This window comes from Aotus nancymaae, unplaced genomic scaffold, assembly GCF_030222135.1.
Source record: "Aotus nancymaae isolate 86718 unplaced genomic scaffold, 86718_ANA_hifiasm-v0.15.2.pri h1tg000062l, whole genome shotgun sequence".
NCBI lineage: Eukaryota > Metazoa > Chordata > Mammalia > Primates > Aotidae > Aotus > Aotus nancymaae.
In genome coordinates, this window is record NW_026988476.1 from 19,817,144 (window position 1) to 19,835,852 (window position 18,709).

Sequence of the window (18,709 nt, forward strand, 5' to 3'; positions counted from 1 at the left end):
CTGGAGTGCAATGGCGCGATCTCGGCTCATCGCAACCTCCGCCTCCTGGGTTCAGGCAATTCTCCTGCCTCAGCCTCCTGAGTAGCTGGGATTACAGGCATGCGCCACCATGCCCAGCTAATTTTTTGTATTTTTAGTAGAGACGGGGTTTCACCCTGTTGACCAGGATGGTCTCCATCTCTTGACCTCGTGATCCACCCGCCTCGGCCTCCCAAAGTGCTGGGATTACAGGCGTGAGCCACCGCGCCGGGCATGACGAATCTTTCGAAGCGCTACGGTCCTAGGCCTGTAGCGATGAGGTTTCTTCACGCCGCCGGTAGAGGGGGCGCTTCTCCTGGCGGCTTTCGTGGCCAGCTGTTTGCGGGGGAGCTTTCCCACCAGTGGATTTACGAGCCGTCTGCTTGGTTCGGGCCATCTTCTTTTACCCAACTCCGAAGTTTTAGGTCACTTCTCCGGCTGCCGCGCCGCTTCCGCTACCCGAGGAAGAGCCGCAGTGGACAAGTGAAGAAACGACACTACCCCAACGACCAACCAAACCACTCTGCGCTCTGCTGTTTTTCATATTAAGAAATTGGAGAGAAAAGAATCAATTTTAGTTGCCCATCTTCCTCTCACAACCTGACCTCACAATTCCCTTTTCCCCATAAATTTCCCAATCACAATTCTCTTTCATAAATTTTCAACTTCTTCCTCTATGGCTCCTTCACCTGGCCAGTTCATAAAGTCCCAATACTTAAATAAACAATTATATGCTGATAACTCCAAAATCCCTATCTCTAGCCCTTAGCTCCCTTAGACTTCAAATCCAACTCAACAGGCCTCCAAATGAACCCACCATTGCCCCTGTCCCCGCCACCACCAAAAACTGTTCCTCCTCCCATGTTGACTAACTAGCGAAGGGCTCCACCCACCTTCCACCCAGTGACCATGCTGGTAAACTAGCCGTATCTTTGACTCTTCCCTCTCATGAATGAAGGTTCCCTGAACAATTTCCACGCATCTTTCAGTCCTTAACTTAGACTTTACTTTCTCTCAGGAACCTTCCTTGTCTCCCCTAAATCTGAGTTAAACGACCTCTGTAGAACCAAGATGCCCTGGACTTTTGCTATTTTCACACTTACTGCACGGTATGTAATTGTCTGTTTGCCGTTCTGTAGACTCCACCAGACTCTACAGTCTAGAAGGACATGTGCTCCATTTCAAAAATACAGTACCAATATTACTAATAATAATGAAGTGATGGAGTGAGAATTATAATTGATGTATAGTTTACACTAATTAAAATGCACATGTCTGTATGCAGTTCAATGTATTTTGATAAATGTATACACCCATGTAACCACCACCTCAATCAAGATACAGAACATTCCCATCACTCCAGAACACTACCTGTATTCCTTTCCATCAATCCCCTCCCTGTCCCTACTCTCAAATAACCACTTTTCTGCTTTTGTCTATCTTGAATTTCTTTTCTTCCTTTTTTTTTTGCCCAGGTTGGAGTGCGGTGGCACGATCTTGCCTCACTGCTACCTCCACCTCCCGGGTTCAAGTGATTCTCCTGCCTCTGCCTCCCAAGTAGCTGGGATTCCAGGTACACACCACCACACCCAACTAATTTCTGTCCCCCTCAGTGTCCAAGCCTCTGACTCCCTTTCTTCCCCATCAGCTGGCAGCATTTTCTGTTCTGCCTCTCTCGGACCCTTTGTCCCATAACCCCTTTGTGCCAGCTTCTCTCATGGTTCTTATCTCCCACAATCCCGCCCTGGGGCCCTTTCAGTGACTCTTAAAGGGACAGCCTGACAGCAAATGGCTGTTCTCATGGGGCTGGCTTCCCCTTGAGACTGAGGATGAGAAAAACCAAACAGCAAGGACCATTTCCTTGGTGTCCTGGGGGTTTACAGCAGGCCATGTACTAGGGGTTAACAAAAAAACAACAGCAATAACAAATCTCATTTCACCTTCACAAATGGAAGTCAAACAATACCACCTGTATTTTACAGATGTGAAAGGAAAGGCCCAAAAAGCTCCAGCAACTTGCCCTAAATCATATCCCTAGCAGATGGAGAGGCAGGATTCAAACCCAGAATTCTTAACCAGTACCCAGAAGTTCTTCCACAGTCCTAACAATTACCCTCTACTGCTCCTTGGTCCCCTTTTCCGCAGAAGCCTGGTCAGCCAAGACTCACATGGCATGGTGACTGGCAACCATCAGAAGTGGCTGTCTCAGGGCTACTGTTGTTTCTTTTCTTTCTTCTTCTCACTCCTGATGGAACTGTGGGAAAAAAGAGCAGTAATACTCATGAGAACTACAAACCCCTACAGTCACAACATACTTTACAGTTTTTACAAAATACTGTTATACACCATCTGATTTAATGCCACCAACAAGGTGTTGTCACCATCACTTAGTGACTGAGAGGGATTGATAAAAAAGAAAGAAAGAAAAGAGAAAGAGAAAGCAATACTAGACCTTAAACTCATTCCTGTGACTCCAAGCTCTGGGGTTTTGCCATGAATCAGCAACTGCCAGAGACCAAAACCACAGGCAGAGGTAGAAAAGTCAACATTAAGTAGACAGGAACTGTACACCATGTGGTTTCGAGTCATACAGCCTCACACGTCTGTTAGTGTTAAGAAGAGCAGCAGTACCTCTCACACTTTTATATCAATGTGTCTTCATGGCAGAAGGCAGCCTTTCTGTTAAATCTGGGAATTCATCAGAAAGAGGACAACCCAAGCCTCATTTCAGAGAGAAGTTTGGCATAGTCTTAGAAACCTATGTGACTGTCATCCCTAAGTACATTAATGTTTTTGCTCTCTTAAGAGACTCAAGGGAAACTGATGCTTCAGAAAGATGTCCCATGTTTATTCCATGGCACTCAAAGTAGCCCAGGTCGAGATGATATGAGGAAGATTCAAGCTGTCAAGTTCAGTTTCCCAAGATCTGTTCCACAGAAGATGAGCAGATCTCATTCCAGAGACCACTGACTGAAGGGCAGTCTGGTCCCAGAATCATGGAGAATTTGAAGATGAGGTGGAGAACTCAGAAAGAAACATGAAAGTCTCTCTGGACAGTAGAAGCCTGAGAGAAAACCAAACCAAACCCATTCTCCCATTGCCACCCAGAGACACTGTCAATGTTTTGAGCTCACAGGGGAAGTGTAGGCTTTTCACACTGTCAATGTCTATGTTAAGGGAATGAGACAGCCTGAAACTTCTTGCTCCAAGGTCCCATAGTCCCCATTCCCCTTTCAGCTGGAAATTTGTGCTGCGACCAGAGGAGTCAGAAATGGGATGAGAATGCTTAGGGGACTGGGTCCTAAGATCCAAGACAGATCTTGCAGCAGTAATGATGGTTCCTAGGGGAACTGTGACATCACTACATTCCACTCCTCCTGGGGGGAGGGGACCACATCAAGGAGATGCCTGAGTCACTGCTCCATGATGGGGGAGGGGGATGCAGGCCTGGGACCCAGGTCCTTGGAGACGGCAGCCCAAACGGCCCAGGGAGGTCGAGCTTGGGGTAGCAGGAAGGGAGGGCAGAGTCTGCAGCAGGGAGCCCCAGGAGTCACCAGCCAGCCCAGAGTCACCCAGAATCACCCAGAAATGACTGGTGAGGGCGGGGACTGGGAGACCCAGGTCCTTAGAGACAAAAGCCCACAAAGCCCAGGGAGGTCAGACGTGGGGCAGCAAAAGGTGAGGCCCAAGTAGGGAGCGGGGAGCCTCAGGAGTTACACATCCAAAGTCACCCTGGGGTGATTGGCAAGGGCAGGGGCGGGGCTCCTTGCTGAAGGAGTGGGGCTGACTGACAAGACGTTGGTAGGGGGAGCCCAGAGGCACCGGGGTTGGGGGCCCACCCAGTCTGGTGTGTCTCAGAAGTCTTATGGACTCTGGCAGCGGTCTTGCCGTTGGAGGGGATCTGTGTGCATGTTACCTTTTTCCTAGCCGAGGCTAATTTCATCTTGCGAATTTCTTCTGACATCGCCATGGTGGGGTGGGAAGGGAGGTGGGGTCGGGGAGGGAGGTGGGGTTGGGTTCCACAACAGCACAATTCAAGGGAGCACTGGTAAGCAGCTCCACTCCCCTACCAGGCAGCTGTGTGACTGAGCCAGAGGAGGCGTAACCAGGGCCCCACTAGAATGTAGAATAGGGGCGTGGTCTTCATGCTCCAAGCCCATTGGTCAGTGAGAAAGATGAAAGGGAAAGGAGGCGTGGCCAGGCAGCAGCAAGTCCAGAGAGACCTGTGGCATCCCAAGGACAGCTGCCCTGCAACTCCTGTCCCCGCCCACTCTGAGAGAGGGGAGGGGCCACCCATTCCAGGAGAGAGGAGGGGCGCGCTTTTGCTTTTCAACCTTTAAATGTACCAAAGCATGCAGCACTATGAAGAGGTGACCTTATGAGAAGATGACAGTGTGGGAAACAATCCTGCCTAGGCCGGGGCCTCATGGAGCCCAGGGTTCTGTAGGGCCAGGAGAGCACTGGACCGCACCCTAACACCCACTGGAAACCTGAAATCCACACCTGCAGGAGATCAGGAAAGGAGTTCAGCCTCCAATGCACCTGCAGCCAGGTGAGACAGGCACAGGTGGGCGGCAAGCAGATTTCCTGCCTGGCCTTCCTCTCTTGCCTCCCCCAAGCAGAAGAGAAGTGACAGTTGCCCATCAGCCCATTGCCTAGATTGAAGCCACTGAATCTGGGTCCCAACAGGCCTGGCCCAAGGCAGTCATGTCTCTGGTGAGAACCTGGTAGACAGATGTGATGTTCCCAAGTGGCTCTATAAACTTTATTGTGGATAATCAAGGAAATGAGCAAGACCATCATGCTCAGCCAACAACCTGGCAGACACAAGGGAAACCAGGGGCAGAAAAAAGTCAGTTTGGTTCCAGATCTGGCCCTGGAAGGATCGTGGACTAGGGGCCAGCCACAGTGAAGGTGAATGGATAGCCACCAGCTGCGTGGCCAAGGCTGTCAGCTCCTGCAGCACCTGCAGAACCTCTGCCCAGGCCTGGCTCTGCACTCACGCTTCTGCCTGGAGCTGCAGGTGCCTGGACACTGGCCTAAAGGAGGGATGGTGGAAGAAAAGGCACTTGTGGGCACCTAAGCATGGGACAGAGGGGCATCGTGCCCCAAAGAGACCACACAGGCCAAGAACTCAAGCAGATGTGACACTATCAATAAACCCCCTTGTCCTGGGTCACATCGATTAAGTCAGAGCCTATCCTGACCCTGAAGCTGCAGCTCAGTCTAGTTGAAACTCACAAAGAGATGTCAGTGCAGGGTAGGGGGCCTGGCCCAGCCTGCAACGTCCAGCAAAGCTGTGTGCTGGACAAGAATCTCTGAAGATGAGTCCAGGACAAGGACAGCTGTGCCTGGGCAGGGAGTCGGGGAAATGCCCAGGGGCAGGAGTCGTCAGGACCTTTAAGTAGGTGAGATGCCAGGTCAGCATGTGCAGAGGAGAAGGTGACATGGCAGCAACTGCCTGAGGCCAGGCTATAAACCTAAGGGCCGCCTTCTCTAGCCTAAACCATGCTGTTGCCCAGACATCATCCTTCAAATGCCAGAGGCAGGGCTGGGAGGGCCCCCAGACCCCTCTTCCCTCCTGCCCCAAGCTGGTTCTCATCCCTCACCAGAAGGAAATTGAAGCCTTCTATGGGTCAGACTGCTAGTTTCTCTGTCACCTGGTGGAAGAGGCGGGGGGAGCTGCAACCGGGTGAGGACAAACCCAGGTACCAGAGCTAGAAGGCATTGGGGAAAGCCTTGAACAGGGCCAGGACCTGAGCTCTGCCCGGCTATGGTGACTCTGAGCCAGGTAACCCTATGATAGTCTCAGTCTGTCACTCTGTCTCACAGAGGATGTCAGCATTATTACCTTTGGAGTCAAAGTAGGTAAGCCAGGGAAACCAGCATTCCCAGTGTGAAACCCGGGCAGCTGATGACCTTGCCCTTCAGGTTACAGTTACAGGCATCTGGGTCCTCATCTAGATCCTCACATGCCATCCAGAGACCCAGCCCTCAGAACAATTCCTCCCAGCTGGTAGCGTCGACTCAATTCTTATACTCCCACCAAAAGCTCTGAAAGGAGGGGGCCTGCACTTGGGGGAAAGACTCTTCAGGAAAAGGTTCTTAGCAGCAGGGAAGGTTTGAGCTGGGCCTTAGGGTAGCCAAAGGGGTAGGTGACAGGCCCCCTCACAAAGCCTGCCAGGGAACACAGGAGGGCTACATGTATAGTGGTGGGAATGTTTTGGAAGACAGCAGGCAGCCACCCACTCGCCGATGGGGCTGAGTGGAGGTCAGGTCCACACACCAGAAGCTGGTATCCACACACTGGTGCACTTTGTTTCTTGTTTTAGAGACAGGGTCTTGCTCTGTTTCCCAGGCTGGAGTTCAGTGGTGCAATCATAGCTCACTGCAGCCTTGACCTCCTGGGTTCATGCAGTGCTCCCACCTCAGCCTACTGAGTAGCTGGGACTACAGGTGCATGCCACCATGCCTAATTTTATTTTTTGTAGAGATAGGGTCTTGCTATGTTGTGCAGGCTGGTCTCAAGCAATCTTTCCACCTCAGCCTCCCAAAACACTGGGATTACAAGGACAAGCCAGCCCTCCTGGTTCTGCTGCTGCATTTTGGCTGCCTTGGTGCACAGGAGGTAAGAGCTGGAGGGCAGAATCTGCTCCTGGACCTTTCTCAGGCCTGCACACAGACTGACCCCTGGGCTGCAGGAGGCAGGTGTGGAGAGAATGCAGCAAGCAGAGCGGGCTAGCCAGTGACGGAGACCCAGGCTGGGACTAGGAGACAGGCCTCCAACCCTCAGTCCAGTGGCCCTGCCAACCCCTTGAAATAAATAAATAAATGACCTAGTCTCAGGTATTCCTCTAGAGCAATGCAAAACGGACTGATACAGCCTCCACGCTTGATGTCCACTGGACTTGACCACTTGGAGAAGGGCTGCTCTTGACTCTGCCATTATCATCCAGACTATGACAGAGTTGTTCCCCTGCTCTGCCTGAGGTTGTTCTCTCTCAGCTGGCAGGGTAGGGATAATTGCTTTTCATGTGGGCCATAGGACAAAACAAAGCCCTGAGTCCCACAGGAGGGTAGGTGGTCCATGTCCAAGGGAAGACAGACCTGGGGAAGTATTTTATGTCTTCGGGGTGGCAGAGGGACATGGAGAAGATGCCTCCTTTGTGGGCAAAAGAGAAGGGAAGATAAACAGAGAGGTGCCTGGACACCTGCCTCACCACGACCTCCCCCACCCCACACCAGGATCATTACCACATAGCCCCCAACTCAGGAGGCACCGTTCTCCTTAGGATCGGTGGGACTTCCCAGCTAAGCTGGGGAAGCTGACAGTCAGGATTCATCAGGAGCAGCACATAGTGTAGGTGATGCGCTGGACGAAAGTGAAGAGGGGACACCCAAGCCGTGGTGTCAGGTCTGGGGCTGCCAACGTGGTACCTGCCCTGGCCATGGGCAGACCATGCTGCTCCACCCTGCCAGATGTGGCCTCTAATTCTAAGGCATCCAAGTTCCAGGCCAGGACTGGAGCCACACTCCCTTTGGGGACAGGGGACACAGTCCACACAGACTTCACTGGTGCTTTGGGCAAAGGCAGCTGCACAAATGAACAGGAGGGGCCCTGCTGGAGAGTAGGAATGGGCCTGGACTACTCAGACCTGCCTCTGTGACAGGACGGTCCCAGCCTTCCAGTCAGACTCCTGAGAAGAAAGCTCACTCGGCCAGGGAGTGGGAGGCGTGGCCTGCAGGCTCCCTTGAGTCTGTAGCCCCTCCCACCCAAGTGATCTCCAGAAAAAAAAGATGCAGAAACAGCAGGTGCTCCTCCCAGCTGCTGGCTGCTTCCTGGTGTGGCCTCAGGGACCCTGAATGAGTCAAGATGGGGCTGCCAGCAGCTGGGGGCAGGGGGAAAGCTGGGTCCCCAGGGTGGATGCCCAGCAGGGACATGCAGGTGTAGGGGGTGCTGGGTCCTCCGGGCTGACCCCTTTCTGCCCAGGGGGCCTTGGTGACAGGCCTGCTGCTGAGTTCAGCCCAAGGAGTCAGAGCCTGGTGCCAAGTAGCCTCTCTGCTTGTGAAGACAGTCCTGGGGTCGTTATCCCTCTGCCCAGGGCTCAAGCATCTAGGCTGTAGAAGGCCAGAAGTCAGAAAGAAGGGAACTGTGGGTGTGGGTTCCCTGGCAGTCAGGGGCCTTGGTGGACAGAGCCCCCTATGAGGGGATGAGGAGGAAGGGAGACTGAGCTGTGCCTGCCCCGGCTGAGATCTGTGGTACCAGGCTCCAGAGGGGGCCCTGCGGGGAGACCAGCACGAGAGGAACCTCTGCAGATGCCTTTGGGCACCTCCTCTGCAGGGCTGGGCCAGCTGGAGGTTTAGGGTCCACATGAGAGAGCTGGGCCGGGTGCCACAAGGAATGAGGCTTCCTGCTGGGGTTGCAAGGAAAGCGAGTCTGGTGTGTAGAGTGGCACCCGCTGAGCTGGCAGAGGCCTCCCCACCAGTTCCAGGAATGCTGGAAACCAGGCTGCCAGGGGATTGGGGCCGGAAGTGCCCAGGAGACCAGGGGAGAGGTCTCAGCTAACTCCAGATGGGATAGCATTCATTCACAGGTCTATAAGAAAGCTCTGAGCTGGCAACAACCAGAATGGGCTGGGCTCCCAAGGGCTGGGGCCAGGAATGCCCACTGGCCTCTGGGGAAGCACTGGGCAGATCGAGTGGGGGCCAGTCCTTTGGTAGCTAGAGAGCCTTGCAGCCTGCTGGGCTTAGAGGTGCCAGGGTGGCAGCAGGCAGGGCTGGGGAAGACCTGGCCTCTGGAAGCTGGGGTCCTGGTACGTCCACGGGGCCAGGAGGTGGCAACCTGGGGGGTGGAAGCAAAGGCTGGACAGGGCTACCCCAGATCCAGCCTAAGGGAGGTAGCAAGCGTTGTGGAAAGGCAGGCGGGTCCCCAGGTCTGTTGGAGAAGCCAGGCCTCCTTGAGTAGGGGCTGTCTGCAGGGTCTTTTACCTACTCAAGGCAGCTGGGAGCCCAGGCCTCACTGAGGGGTGGTCAAGGCCTCAGCAGAAGGGGCAGAGAAGCCCCAGCTTCCTGTGCAGTGCAGCCCCAAGCTGAAGCCCCAGTCCCTCTGAGGGGGTGGTGGGGTTGGGTCTGAGAGGTTTACAGGGTTTGAGGAGGTGCAGCCACCAAGCTTGGGGCCCCGAGTTGTGAATTATAGGTAGGAGAGGAGCTAGGGGATACAGGAGGGGCCTGCCCTGGTCCCATCATCCAGATCTGAGGAGGAAAAGGGTCTGCAGGTGCCTTTATCAGAGGGTCTTGGAGAAAGAAGCAGGGATCCCCTGCCAAACCCAGTAATCATAGAAGAGGCTGCGTGAGGTCCTTCCAAGGGGCCCAGCACCACTTCCTAGGAGCCTGGGTTCAAATTGTCCCAAAAAATCACAAGGACTTGGGAGCTGGGTCCCTCTTGGACAGAGGCAGGCTGTGGGAGGCAGTGGCCAGGCAGGCTGAGACCAGGGGCTGTGGCAGGAGGGGTGGAGGGCTCATCGACACAGGCACCCCTCAGTGGGCCACAGCTAGAAAGCCCGGAGCTGGGGTCCCCACAGAGGCAGCTGTGTCCTCAAGGAGGCCCCCAGCTTCCCGCTGGCCTGGACAAGGGGTCGGGGTGCAGCAGGGAAGGAGAGAGAGACAGGAGGGGCTCGGCAGCGCTCCCCAATTTCCATCTCCAGGAGCAGACAGGACCCTGGGGGAGCTGCACGGGGTGCTCCCCATTGGGGGTGTCTGGAGGTAGAGTCTTGGGAGCTGCCCAGAGAGCACAGCACACAGCCAGCAGCAAGGCCACCTGTCCACAGGCAAAAGCGCCCCCATGGCCCTCCTCCCACAGCAGCTGGGGCAAAAGGCAGAGCCATGGACTTGATGCCCAGCCCTGCCCACAGTTCCTGGCACTCTTGTTTCCTCTGGCCATGGGACCGTGTCTGCCCACCAAGCCCCACTAAAGGATGGAGGTGAGCGTAGGGAAGGTGGGCACGGCAGTCCCCTGGGGCCCGGGCTGAATCTGGCTCCTGTCTCCCTGGCAGGTGCTTTGACAGGGCCCCGGGGGAAGGATCGGAGGTGGTCAGAGAAGGACCTGTAGGAGCGGCTGGCAGAGAGCAGGCGGCAGTGGGCCGAACCGGGGCAGCCATCTGCGGGCAGCGCTGGAGGCTCTGTCAGAGCAAGCCCAGGTGCTGCAGAGGGGGGAGCGCAAGCTGGGACTCGGCTGGACCCTGAAGCAGAAAGTGAGGCCCTGTCCTCCCTCACCCCATCTTCCTGGGCTTTCTGCAGCTGAAAGGAGGTCATCTGAGCTAGCAAGATCCCTTTAGCAGGCTGAAAGCTCCAGAATGCTCAGAACCGGTGTCCACATCTGGTGCCATATTTTCAGAAAGGCTTGCTGGGATCTGTGGTACCTGGAGGAGAAAGGGGAATGGAGGCCCAGCAGGGCTGCATGCTGAAGAGATGCCGCCTCTGAATGGTGCCCCTGGAAGGGTCCAGGGTGTGGCCTGAGAGGCATATGTGGGTGGTGGCTAGGGATACCGCTGGAGGCAAAGCAAGGGCCAGGGTCCCTGTGGTCCCCCGGGGAGAGTCCGAGGGAGGCAGGGACTGGTTTTAGCTCCATAGACTGAACAGCTTCCTTAAAAGCCCAATCTCCCCTAGTGAAGCAGGTGAGGGGGAGATGGCTGTGCAGGCTGAGGCTTCTTGGGAAGGTTACCAGCATCCCTGCCTCGGGTGAGGGTAGAAAAGGGACACCCTGTGATGGCCCAGCTACCCAAGCCTTCAGTGACTCCATGTCTCAGCTCACAGCTGGCCCTCCTGGAGCCACTGCTCCCTCCCAGGCCTGGGGGACCCTTGGGACCCAGTTGACAACCTCAGGTCTGCCCACCCTTTAACATTCCACAGGAGGTGCTGGCCTCCACCCTGAAGCCGTCAGCAGCTGTGGTGGAGAGGCGGTGTGTCTCAGGCCCAGCTAGAGGCAGAGGGTGCACAGCGGGAGCCTGTCGTGACAGATCACAGCCGGGCAACCGCTCAGGGCCCCAGGGCACAGTCCCTTGTACACAAGCCAGGGCACAGGTCCATGCTGGGCTGTCAGCTGGGCCCCTGGCTGCCAGTCTGCCTTCCTTATCAGAGGCTGCAGACATTGCCCTGCCTGGTGGGAGGCAGGAAGACTAGGCCTACCTGGCAGAGGCTCTGTGCTGCCTGCAGTCCTCCCACTCAGCCTCCACCAGTAGGCAGTGTGCTTCCTGGCCAGCCTGCAGGAGGAGAGATCCCAGGGACAGGCGAAGTGGAGGAGGCCAGACCAGGAAGTAGAAGACAAGTGAGTGGGGCTGGGCTGTGGGGTGGGGGCGGCGGGGCAGGGAAAAGGCAGACTCTCCCTTCTACTCCCAGGACCCTGCTGCTGCAGACAGAAGTGAAAAGGCCCAGCGGCATGTAGGCCAGATGAGCCAACAGTCCCTTGGCCTGGAGCCCAGCCTGGGGATCCCCCATGTGGGTGCATGGCAGGCCCTAAGCACTGGCCCTGCTGTACCTTTGACCTTGCCCTACACTTTATTCTCTGGTCCTCATTCTTGGAGCATTATCTGGGGAAGGAGGGCAGTGCAGGGGCTTAGTCCAGCCCAGAGAGGGATCCTCTTCCAACATTTGGAAATAGCCAGGGATCATTCAGTGACTTCCCTCCTGGTTGAGATGGGAAAACTGAGACCCAAGGGTAGAGGAGAGCTTGTTCAGAGTCGTACCTTGAGTCGGGGCCAGGACCTGGCCACAGCATGCACTGAGGCATCAAGGGTCTGCCAAGACCACCCCAGTGTTGTCTGGAGGCTGGAAGGAGACCCCATGATTTGGACAGAGTGTATCCGCAGGAGATGCTGGTGCCAGGCCTGCAGATCCAAGGGCAGAGCTGGGATGGAGGCAGGGCCCAGGAGCTTCAGGACCCAGACAGAGTCTCCATGTGGGCAGCTCAGACCCCTGCCCAGGCTCAGGACACTCCATCTGCAGGAGCAGTTGCTGATGCTCACCGAAGTTGGTCAAGACAGCTGGCAGGGGCAGCCTCACAGGGAAGGGAATCTGGGCATCAGCTGATCCAGGCCATGCCCATCTGTACCAGGGGGCAGAGGCAAGTGTCCCTGGGCTCCGTTCCTAGGGGATTCCAAGGTAGGGCAAGGGGTTCTAGGGGAACAGAAGAAAGGAGAATGACCAGGAGAGACAGAAGAGGAGTCAGGGCCTCTGAGACAAGGAGGCTGCATGGGTAAAGGCCTGAAGGATAGCTGGAGCCCCACAGCCCTGGTGGAGGCTGAGCCACAACTCGCTGGGGTGGGGATCTTCCCAGGTAAACAAAAGACTCTCAGAAGAGCTGGGCCGGAGCCACCAGCAACTAGGGGCCTGCTTGGAGCAGCTGCAGCAACTGCAGGGAGAGCACATGGTGCTGGGGGGCCGAGTGCAGGCCCCGGAGGCAGAGCGCACCTGGCTACCTGGGGAGAAGGCAGTGCTGCCAGCCGCACTGGGTGTGGCCCGGGCCAAGAGGCCTGGTGGGTGACAGCTCGGGCCCATCCTCAGAGTGTCCAAGTCAGACTGGGGTGGGTGCTCTGTTTTCACAGTGGGTGAGATGGCCCTCTCAGCAGGCCATAGGCCAGCCTCTGTCACCAGCTGGCTGAGGGGGAATGGCCCAGAGCCTGAAATCCAGAATCACGTGACCAGAGCCAGTCTCCCTTCCCCAGCTATCAGCGCTCCTGCTTGTCACATTGTGGCTCTTTTATGGGGTGGGAAATCTTTCAGCTTCAAGAAGTCCTGTCTTGCCTACACATGGCCAAGCCCCTCCTGCTGGCCCAAGGGTGGGTGGGAGGTGGGGGTGAGATGACCTTAGCTGCTGGGTGTGAGTCAGGGTGCTTGGGAGTAGAAGCGCCCAGTACAAAGGGGTTCTGTGTGTGCAGGGAGCCATGAAAGAGGCATCTCTGCCCCATCCCCTCCTAGTCCATAGGACGTAATGAGAAAGGAATCATTAAAAGGGAGGTGGTGGGGGTGATCTGGGGTCCACGCTATACCTGGACCACCCCATTTCTTCCAGTCCACTCCAGGTGCAGGAGGCACCAGTGCCCCTCAGGAAAGAGCTAGAGGCACAAGACTCACATCCCAGGCTTCATGAGGAGATGGTGGAGTACTGGAAGACACGCTGGCACCAGATGGCAGTTGCCCTGAAATTTAAAGAGGAGGAAATGCAGAGACTCCAGAGGCAGAGTGGGACCTGGCCTCCCCAGGTAGGCACTCTCTGCCTCCCTCCTTCTTCTCCACCTCCCAGAATTCCCTTCTCCCCATTGTCGTCCCCACGCCCAGTCTTTCCCATGCTGGGGACTAGGGGTAACCAACTAGTCTCTTACCCCTTCTTAGGATGCCCCCATCTTGATCCTATGTGTCCTTCCGTTTTCTGCCTCTTCCTCATCATGGCTCATTGTTCTCCATCCATGTGTTCAGCATGCATTTACTGAACATCTACTACATGCCTGGTGGTCTTCTGTGTGCAGAAGCAACGTCAAATCAGATCACTCCTTGTCCTCAACAGCTCTGGTTTCCCATTACCATGTGGACTGGGCTCTCTGGGACCACATTGGGCTCTTGTTTCCAGGAGCTGGAGGAGCTGAGACAGGGGCCATGTGGAGAAGGGAAGGCAGGGCCTGGGCCAGGGAGCAGGGGATGGAGTAGGGGGCCTGGCTTGTAGATCAAGTGATTCGGGATGGGGGCTGTCCACTGAGCACCGAGGGCTCAGCCTAGACTCATCCCAGGCCTGGAACCCCAGCTGCCCTGCCCTCAAACAACCTCAGCATGGCCCTGAGAGGGGATGAGGTGTCACTCCTTGGCAGGGTGGACTGACCAACTGATGTGATGAAACAAGTGTATTAGGGACCAAGGCTTTGTGGGCTCAGCCCTGTGTAGGATGTGGAGATGGAGGGCGATGTGAGCCTCTGGGCTGTGCAGTACTATCGGTACAGGGAGCGCTGTGGGACTCAGGGGTAAAAGGAAAGACGGAATTGAAGGATCTGGGGTTCAGGGCAAGCGTTGGGCCTTCAGTCACCTGTGCAGCTTGGAGGGGAAGATGCGCCCTCTTGCTCGGTCCCCTGGTCTATTCTGTCAGCACTGCACCTGATGCCGCCATAGTGGCCTCTTCTTTGTGGCGAAGCACAGTCCCTAGGAAGGCCCCTGTGAGGCTAGAGCTCTGAATCCAAGGCGGAGCAAAGTTCTTGGGGAGGCCCCAGATCAAGACACGTGCCAGCCCCACCCTCCTCCATCCTAGACTTCTTTGCAGGAGGTAGGCTCAGAGCTGGCCAAGATGTGGACTGAGCTCGAGAAGGTCTGCGATGTGCTGAAAGCTCGAGACTCAAGAGCTGAGAGCTCAGCAGCCAGCCCCGGAGGCTGCCCAGGACCAGGCGCTCAGCAGCTGACCCCCCAACCCCTGCCCGCACTGTGCTTCTGACAAGCCTGCACGACCCCACAGGCTCCTCCATGCCCGATCCCTGGTGCCCACCATGGCCATTGACCTTCCCTTCCCCACACTCCATCAGTCAAGTTCCTCCCAAGCCCTCGCTGCCCAAGGGGAGGGCTGAGCCTGGAACACACTCACTGCCTCCCCTACCCATCTCATTACAGTGGCTCATGCCTGTAATCCCAGCACTTTGGGAGGCTAAAGCAGGTGGATCACTTGAGGTCAGGAGGTGATTGAGTAATAGGGCTCTGCCCTCATGAATGAGTTAACCCATTCATGGATTAAAGGATAGATAAGTTATCAAGGGAGTGGGTTAGTTATCAGGAGAGTGGGTCTCTTATGAGCCCTTCACCATGTGATGACTTGAGCCACCTGTGGACTCTGAAGAGAGTCACCAGCAGCAAGAAGTCCCTCACAAGATGTGGCCCCCCAACCTTGGATCTCCCAGTCTTCAGAACCATGAACTAAATAAACCTCTGTACTTTATAAGTTATCCACTCTGCAGTATTTGGTTATAGCAACAGAAATTGACTGACACCCTGTTATCTGGAATAGACTCACCCAGCCACATGTGCAGTGGAATGAATCTCCTCAAAGTAAATCCTCTTTTCCTACTGTCTTTTCATAACTGTGTTAGAGATGTGTTCTGCAGAAGAAATATCCACTAGTAGTTCAAGTTGAAAATTTAGTAAGAAGGTAGTTCAAATGGTGACCAACCCCTAGGTGTGGTGGTCCTGGGAGTGAGTTTACAGGGCTTTGACCCTCCAGGGAGCCCTCTTTATGTCACCTTGCACATACCAGCTGGACCTCAATTGCTACAGTTTCTTCTGAGTAGTTACCGCAAAGACTAATAGTGCTTGGCTGCAATGCCATCCTTGACCAACAGGAGCTGCTGTCTAATATATATATATATATATATATATATATGTGTATATCACCATATAGAGATATATAAATATGTATATCACCATATAGATATATATAGAGATATATATAAATACACATGTATATAAGTTCCTTTAGTATATTCTTGCTCTCTTTATTATTAATCAAAGCTCACTGTATCTGTCCTACAAATTATTATTCTCTAAGGTGGGATAATAATGAACCAGATCTTTATTTCTTTTTTTTTTTCATGGTAATAACAGGGTGGGCAAGGCTAACTCTGGCCCTTCCACATTTATTTTAAACCAGTAGCTCTCAATGGTAACATGCATTGGAATACCCTGGAGGCCTTGTTAACACAAAAGTTACCAGCCCCATCTCCAGACTTTCTAACTTAGTAGGTTTAGAGTGGGCCTTATAATTTGCATTTCTTTTTTTTTAAATTTAGTTATTATACTCTAAGTTCCAGGGTCCACGTGCAGATGGTGCAGGTTTGTTACATAGGTATACACGTCCCATGGTGGTTTGCTGCATCCATCCCCCCGTCATCTACATTAGGTATTTCTCCTAATGCTATCCCTCCCCAATCCCCCCACTCCTTGCTATTCCTCCCTTAGCTCCCCAACCCCCAGACCCCACTGTGTGATGTTCCCCTCCCTGTGTCCGTGTGTTCTCATTGTTCAACACCCACTTATAAGTGAGAACATGTGGTATTTGGTTTTCTGTTCTCGTGTCAATTTGCTGAGAATGATGATTTCTAGTTTCATCCATGTCCCTGCAAAGGACATGAACTCATCCGTTTTTAAGGCTGCATAGTATTCCATGGTGTATATGTGCCACATTTTCTTTATCCAGTCTATCATTGATGGGCATTTGGGTTGGTTCCAAGTCTTTGCTATTGTGAATAGTGCAGCAATAAACATATGTGTGCATATGTATTTACAATAGAATGAGTTATAATCCTTTGGGATTACTGGGATTACTGGGATTACTGGGTCAAATGGTATTTCTATTTCTATCAGATCTTTATTCCTTTTTGTTTTTTTGTTTTGTTTTGTTTTTGTTTTTGTTTTGAGATGGGATCTTGCTGTTTCAACCAGGCTGGAGTACAGTGGCACTACCTCGGCTCACTGCAACCTCCACCTCCCAGGTTCAAGCAATCCTCCTGTCTCAGCCTCTGGAGTAGCTGGGATTACAGGCACCTGCCACCACACCTGGCTAATTTTTGTATTTTTAGTAGCAACGAGGTTTCACCACATTGGCTAGGCTGGTTTCGAACTCCTGACTTCAGGTGATCCACCCACCTTGGCCTCCCAAAGTGCTGGGATTACAGGCATGAGTCAATGTGCCCAGCCTGGATGAAGCACCCTCAGGAGAGTTAGGGAGCCCCGGTCTGAAGCGGGAGACAAAGTCCTGTCCCGGGATCCCAAGACTGAGCAGGGCCTGACCTGCCCTGGACATCACATATTGAGAGAGAAGACAAAGCCCTGCCTGAGGGCTGCAGTTTGAGGAGAAAATTCCCTGCTCTGAGAGTCGCATCTGAGGAGGGAGATGTGGCCCAGCCCTCAGAGTCTTAGCAGAACTCACCTGTTCTGAGATCCCTTGTCTGAGAGAGGAAACACAGCCTTATCCTGGAAGGGACCACAGACATGGCCCTGCCCTGAGGGGCCATCTGAGCAGGGAGGCAGAGTCCTTCTCTGAGATCCCTCAACTGAAAGGAACATGGCTCCATCATGGGCAGCCCAGCCCTGAGAATCTCAGGAAAAGAAAAGTTGGCCCTGTCTGAGAGAGAAACATGGTCGGCCCTGGGAGCTCTAGTCTGAGGGGACACAGCCCTGTCCTCCAGAGCCCCTAGACCGCCGGCAAGCTCACTGATGCACTCTGGTGTCACCTACAAAGACTCCCAGCAGGCCAGGCTGGAAGGCTCACACCTGTAATCTCAGCACTTTGGGAGGCCAAGGCGGGCTGATCACCTGAGGTCAGGAGTTCAAGACTAGCCTGGCCAACGCAGCGAAACCCTGTCTCTAGTAAAAACCAAAAATTAGCCAGGCATGGTGGTGGGTGCCTGTAATCCCAGCTATTCAGGAGGCTGAGGCAGGAGATTCACTTGAAACTGGGAGGCAGAGTTTGCAGTGAGCCAAGATCACACCATTGCTCTTCAGCCTGGGTGACAAGAGTGAAACTTCGTCTCAAAAAAAAAAAAAAAAAAGAAAGAAAAGAGACTCCCAGCAAGCCACAAGCAGGCATTGCCATACTTTGCCCATTTAAGCTGCAGCAGGGCCCAGTTCCCTGAGGAAATTTCAGGACAGATCTGCGGTGGCTCTGTGGTCACCAGACGGTCACTGCCCCATCTGGCTCACCGTGGTCTGGAGATGGCCTGAGCTTCTCACGCACACCTGGCCAATCTTTAACTAGTTGGCCTAGAGCTCCCTCCTCGCCAAAGCCAAGGTAGAAGGAATTGGAGACTTTGCCCCACTGCTTGCCATTCCTGCCTCCTACAGCAGGCAGGAGGCATGTGGGGTCAGCCTGTTCTGTTCCTTCCCGGGAGGCCATGGACACACATCATCTCAGGTTGTTCTCATAACAACCACAGGAGATGGGCACTGATATACGCACTTTAGAGATGAGAAGCCTGAGGCTCAGGAAGCACAAGGAGGGCCTGGGTGTTGGAGGGACTCAGGACTGCGCCACATGCCCTATGCCATCTCCAGGGTCTCTTCCCTGCCTGTGTCTCTCCCTGAGTCAGGACTATCGGGCCGGGATGAGGCAGTTTGGAAACACAACATGATCAAGGAACGGCATGGAGAGTTGGAAAGAGCTCTTGGCCAGAGGACTAGGAGACCTGCACCCAGGTTCCAAGTGTGGGTGACCTTGGGCCAGCCCCACTCTATCTTCAGCCTCCTCTGAGGTCTTCTCCAGCACCATTCACCTGAAGCTCAGGCCGCTGACAACGACCCCTGCTCTGCCAGCCTTGCTTAATAAGGCTGTGGGCAAATCCAGTGATGCTCTGGCAAATTGTGAAGTGCAGTGCACCCGGGGAGGGTGATTTTTGGCAAAGATGATGGAATGGAAGATGGTGGAATGGTGGGAAAAGCCTTGAGCTGGGAATCCCACCTCTGCCTCACGGGAAAAATCAAGAGACCTCTCTAGGCCTCCCTGCCTGTCCAGTTCAGAGCCTCAGCTCCCTTGATCTCAAGCATCTGCCATCAACCAGATACCGGATCTTTCCTTTATACCTTAGCACAGGTCTTTTTTTTTTTTTTAAGAGATGGGGGTCTCCCTCTGTCACTCAGGCTGGAGTACAGTGGCGAATCATAGCTCACTGCAGCC

General features: G+C 54.3%; 3 long non-coding RNA genes and 1 pseudogene across 7 annotated transcripts; 1 reads left to right on the forward strand and 3 right to left on the reverse strand.

The window, feature by feature from the left end:
- Positions 1-244: 244 nt before the first annotated feature.
- On the reverse strand, positions 245-9,557 carry LOC135270400 (uncharacterized). The gene is made up of 3 exons (XR_010338537.1): positions 6,272-9,557; positions 2,187-2,272; positions 245-551 (listed from the first exon to the last, which is right to left on the reverse strand). It is a non-coding gene; the product is annotated as an uncharacterized LOC135270400 (long non-coding RNA).
- Positions 3,360-5,467, reverse strand: LOC135270389 (uncharacterized; annotated as a pseudogene).
- A 596-nt stretch (positions 9,558-10,153) lies between the features above and the next one.
- On the reverse strand, positions 10,154-17,719 carry LOC105719939 (uncharacterized). 5 transcript variants are annotated; one of them, XR_010338574.1, is made up of 7 exons: positions 17,635-17,719; positions 16,967-17,161; positions 15,056-15,140; positions 14,087-14,199; positions 13,395-13,528; positions 13,062-13,211; positions 10,154-12,189 (listed from the first exon to the last, which is right to left on the reverse strand). It is a non-coding gene; the product is annotated as an uncharacterized LOC105719939 (long non-coding RNA). The 5 variants fall into 5 exon arrangements; XR_010338575.1 differs by lacking the exon at positions 17,635-17,719 and having other exon boundaries at positions 10,154-11,276; positions 11,760-12,189; positions 16,967-17,567; XR_010338573.1 differs by lacking the exon at positions 17,635-17,719 and having other exon boundaries at positions 16,967-17,567.
- On the forward strand, positions 11,202-15,080 carry LOC105719940 (uncharacterized). The gene is made up of 3 exons (XR_001108068.2): positions 11,202-11,341; positions 13,085-13,274; positions 14,318-15,080. It is a non-coding gene; the product is annotated as an uncharacterized LOC105719940 (long non-coding RNA).
- Positions 17,720-18,709: the final 990 nt, after the last annotated feature.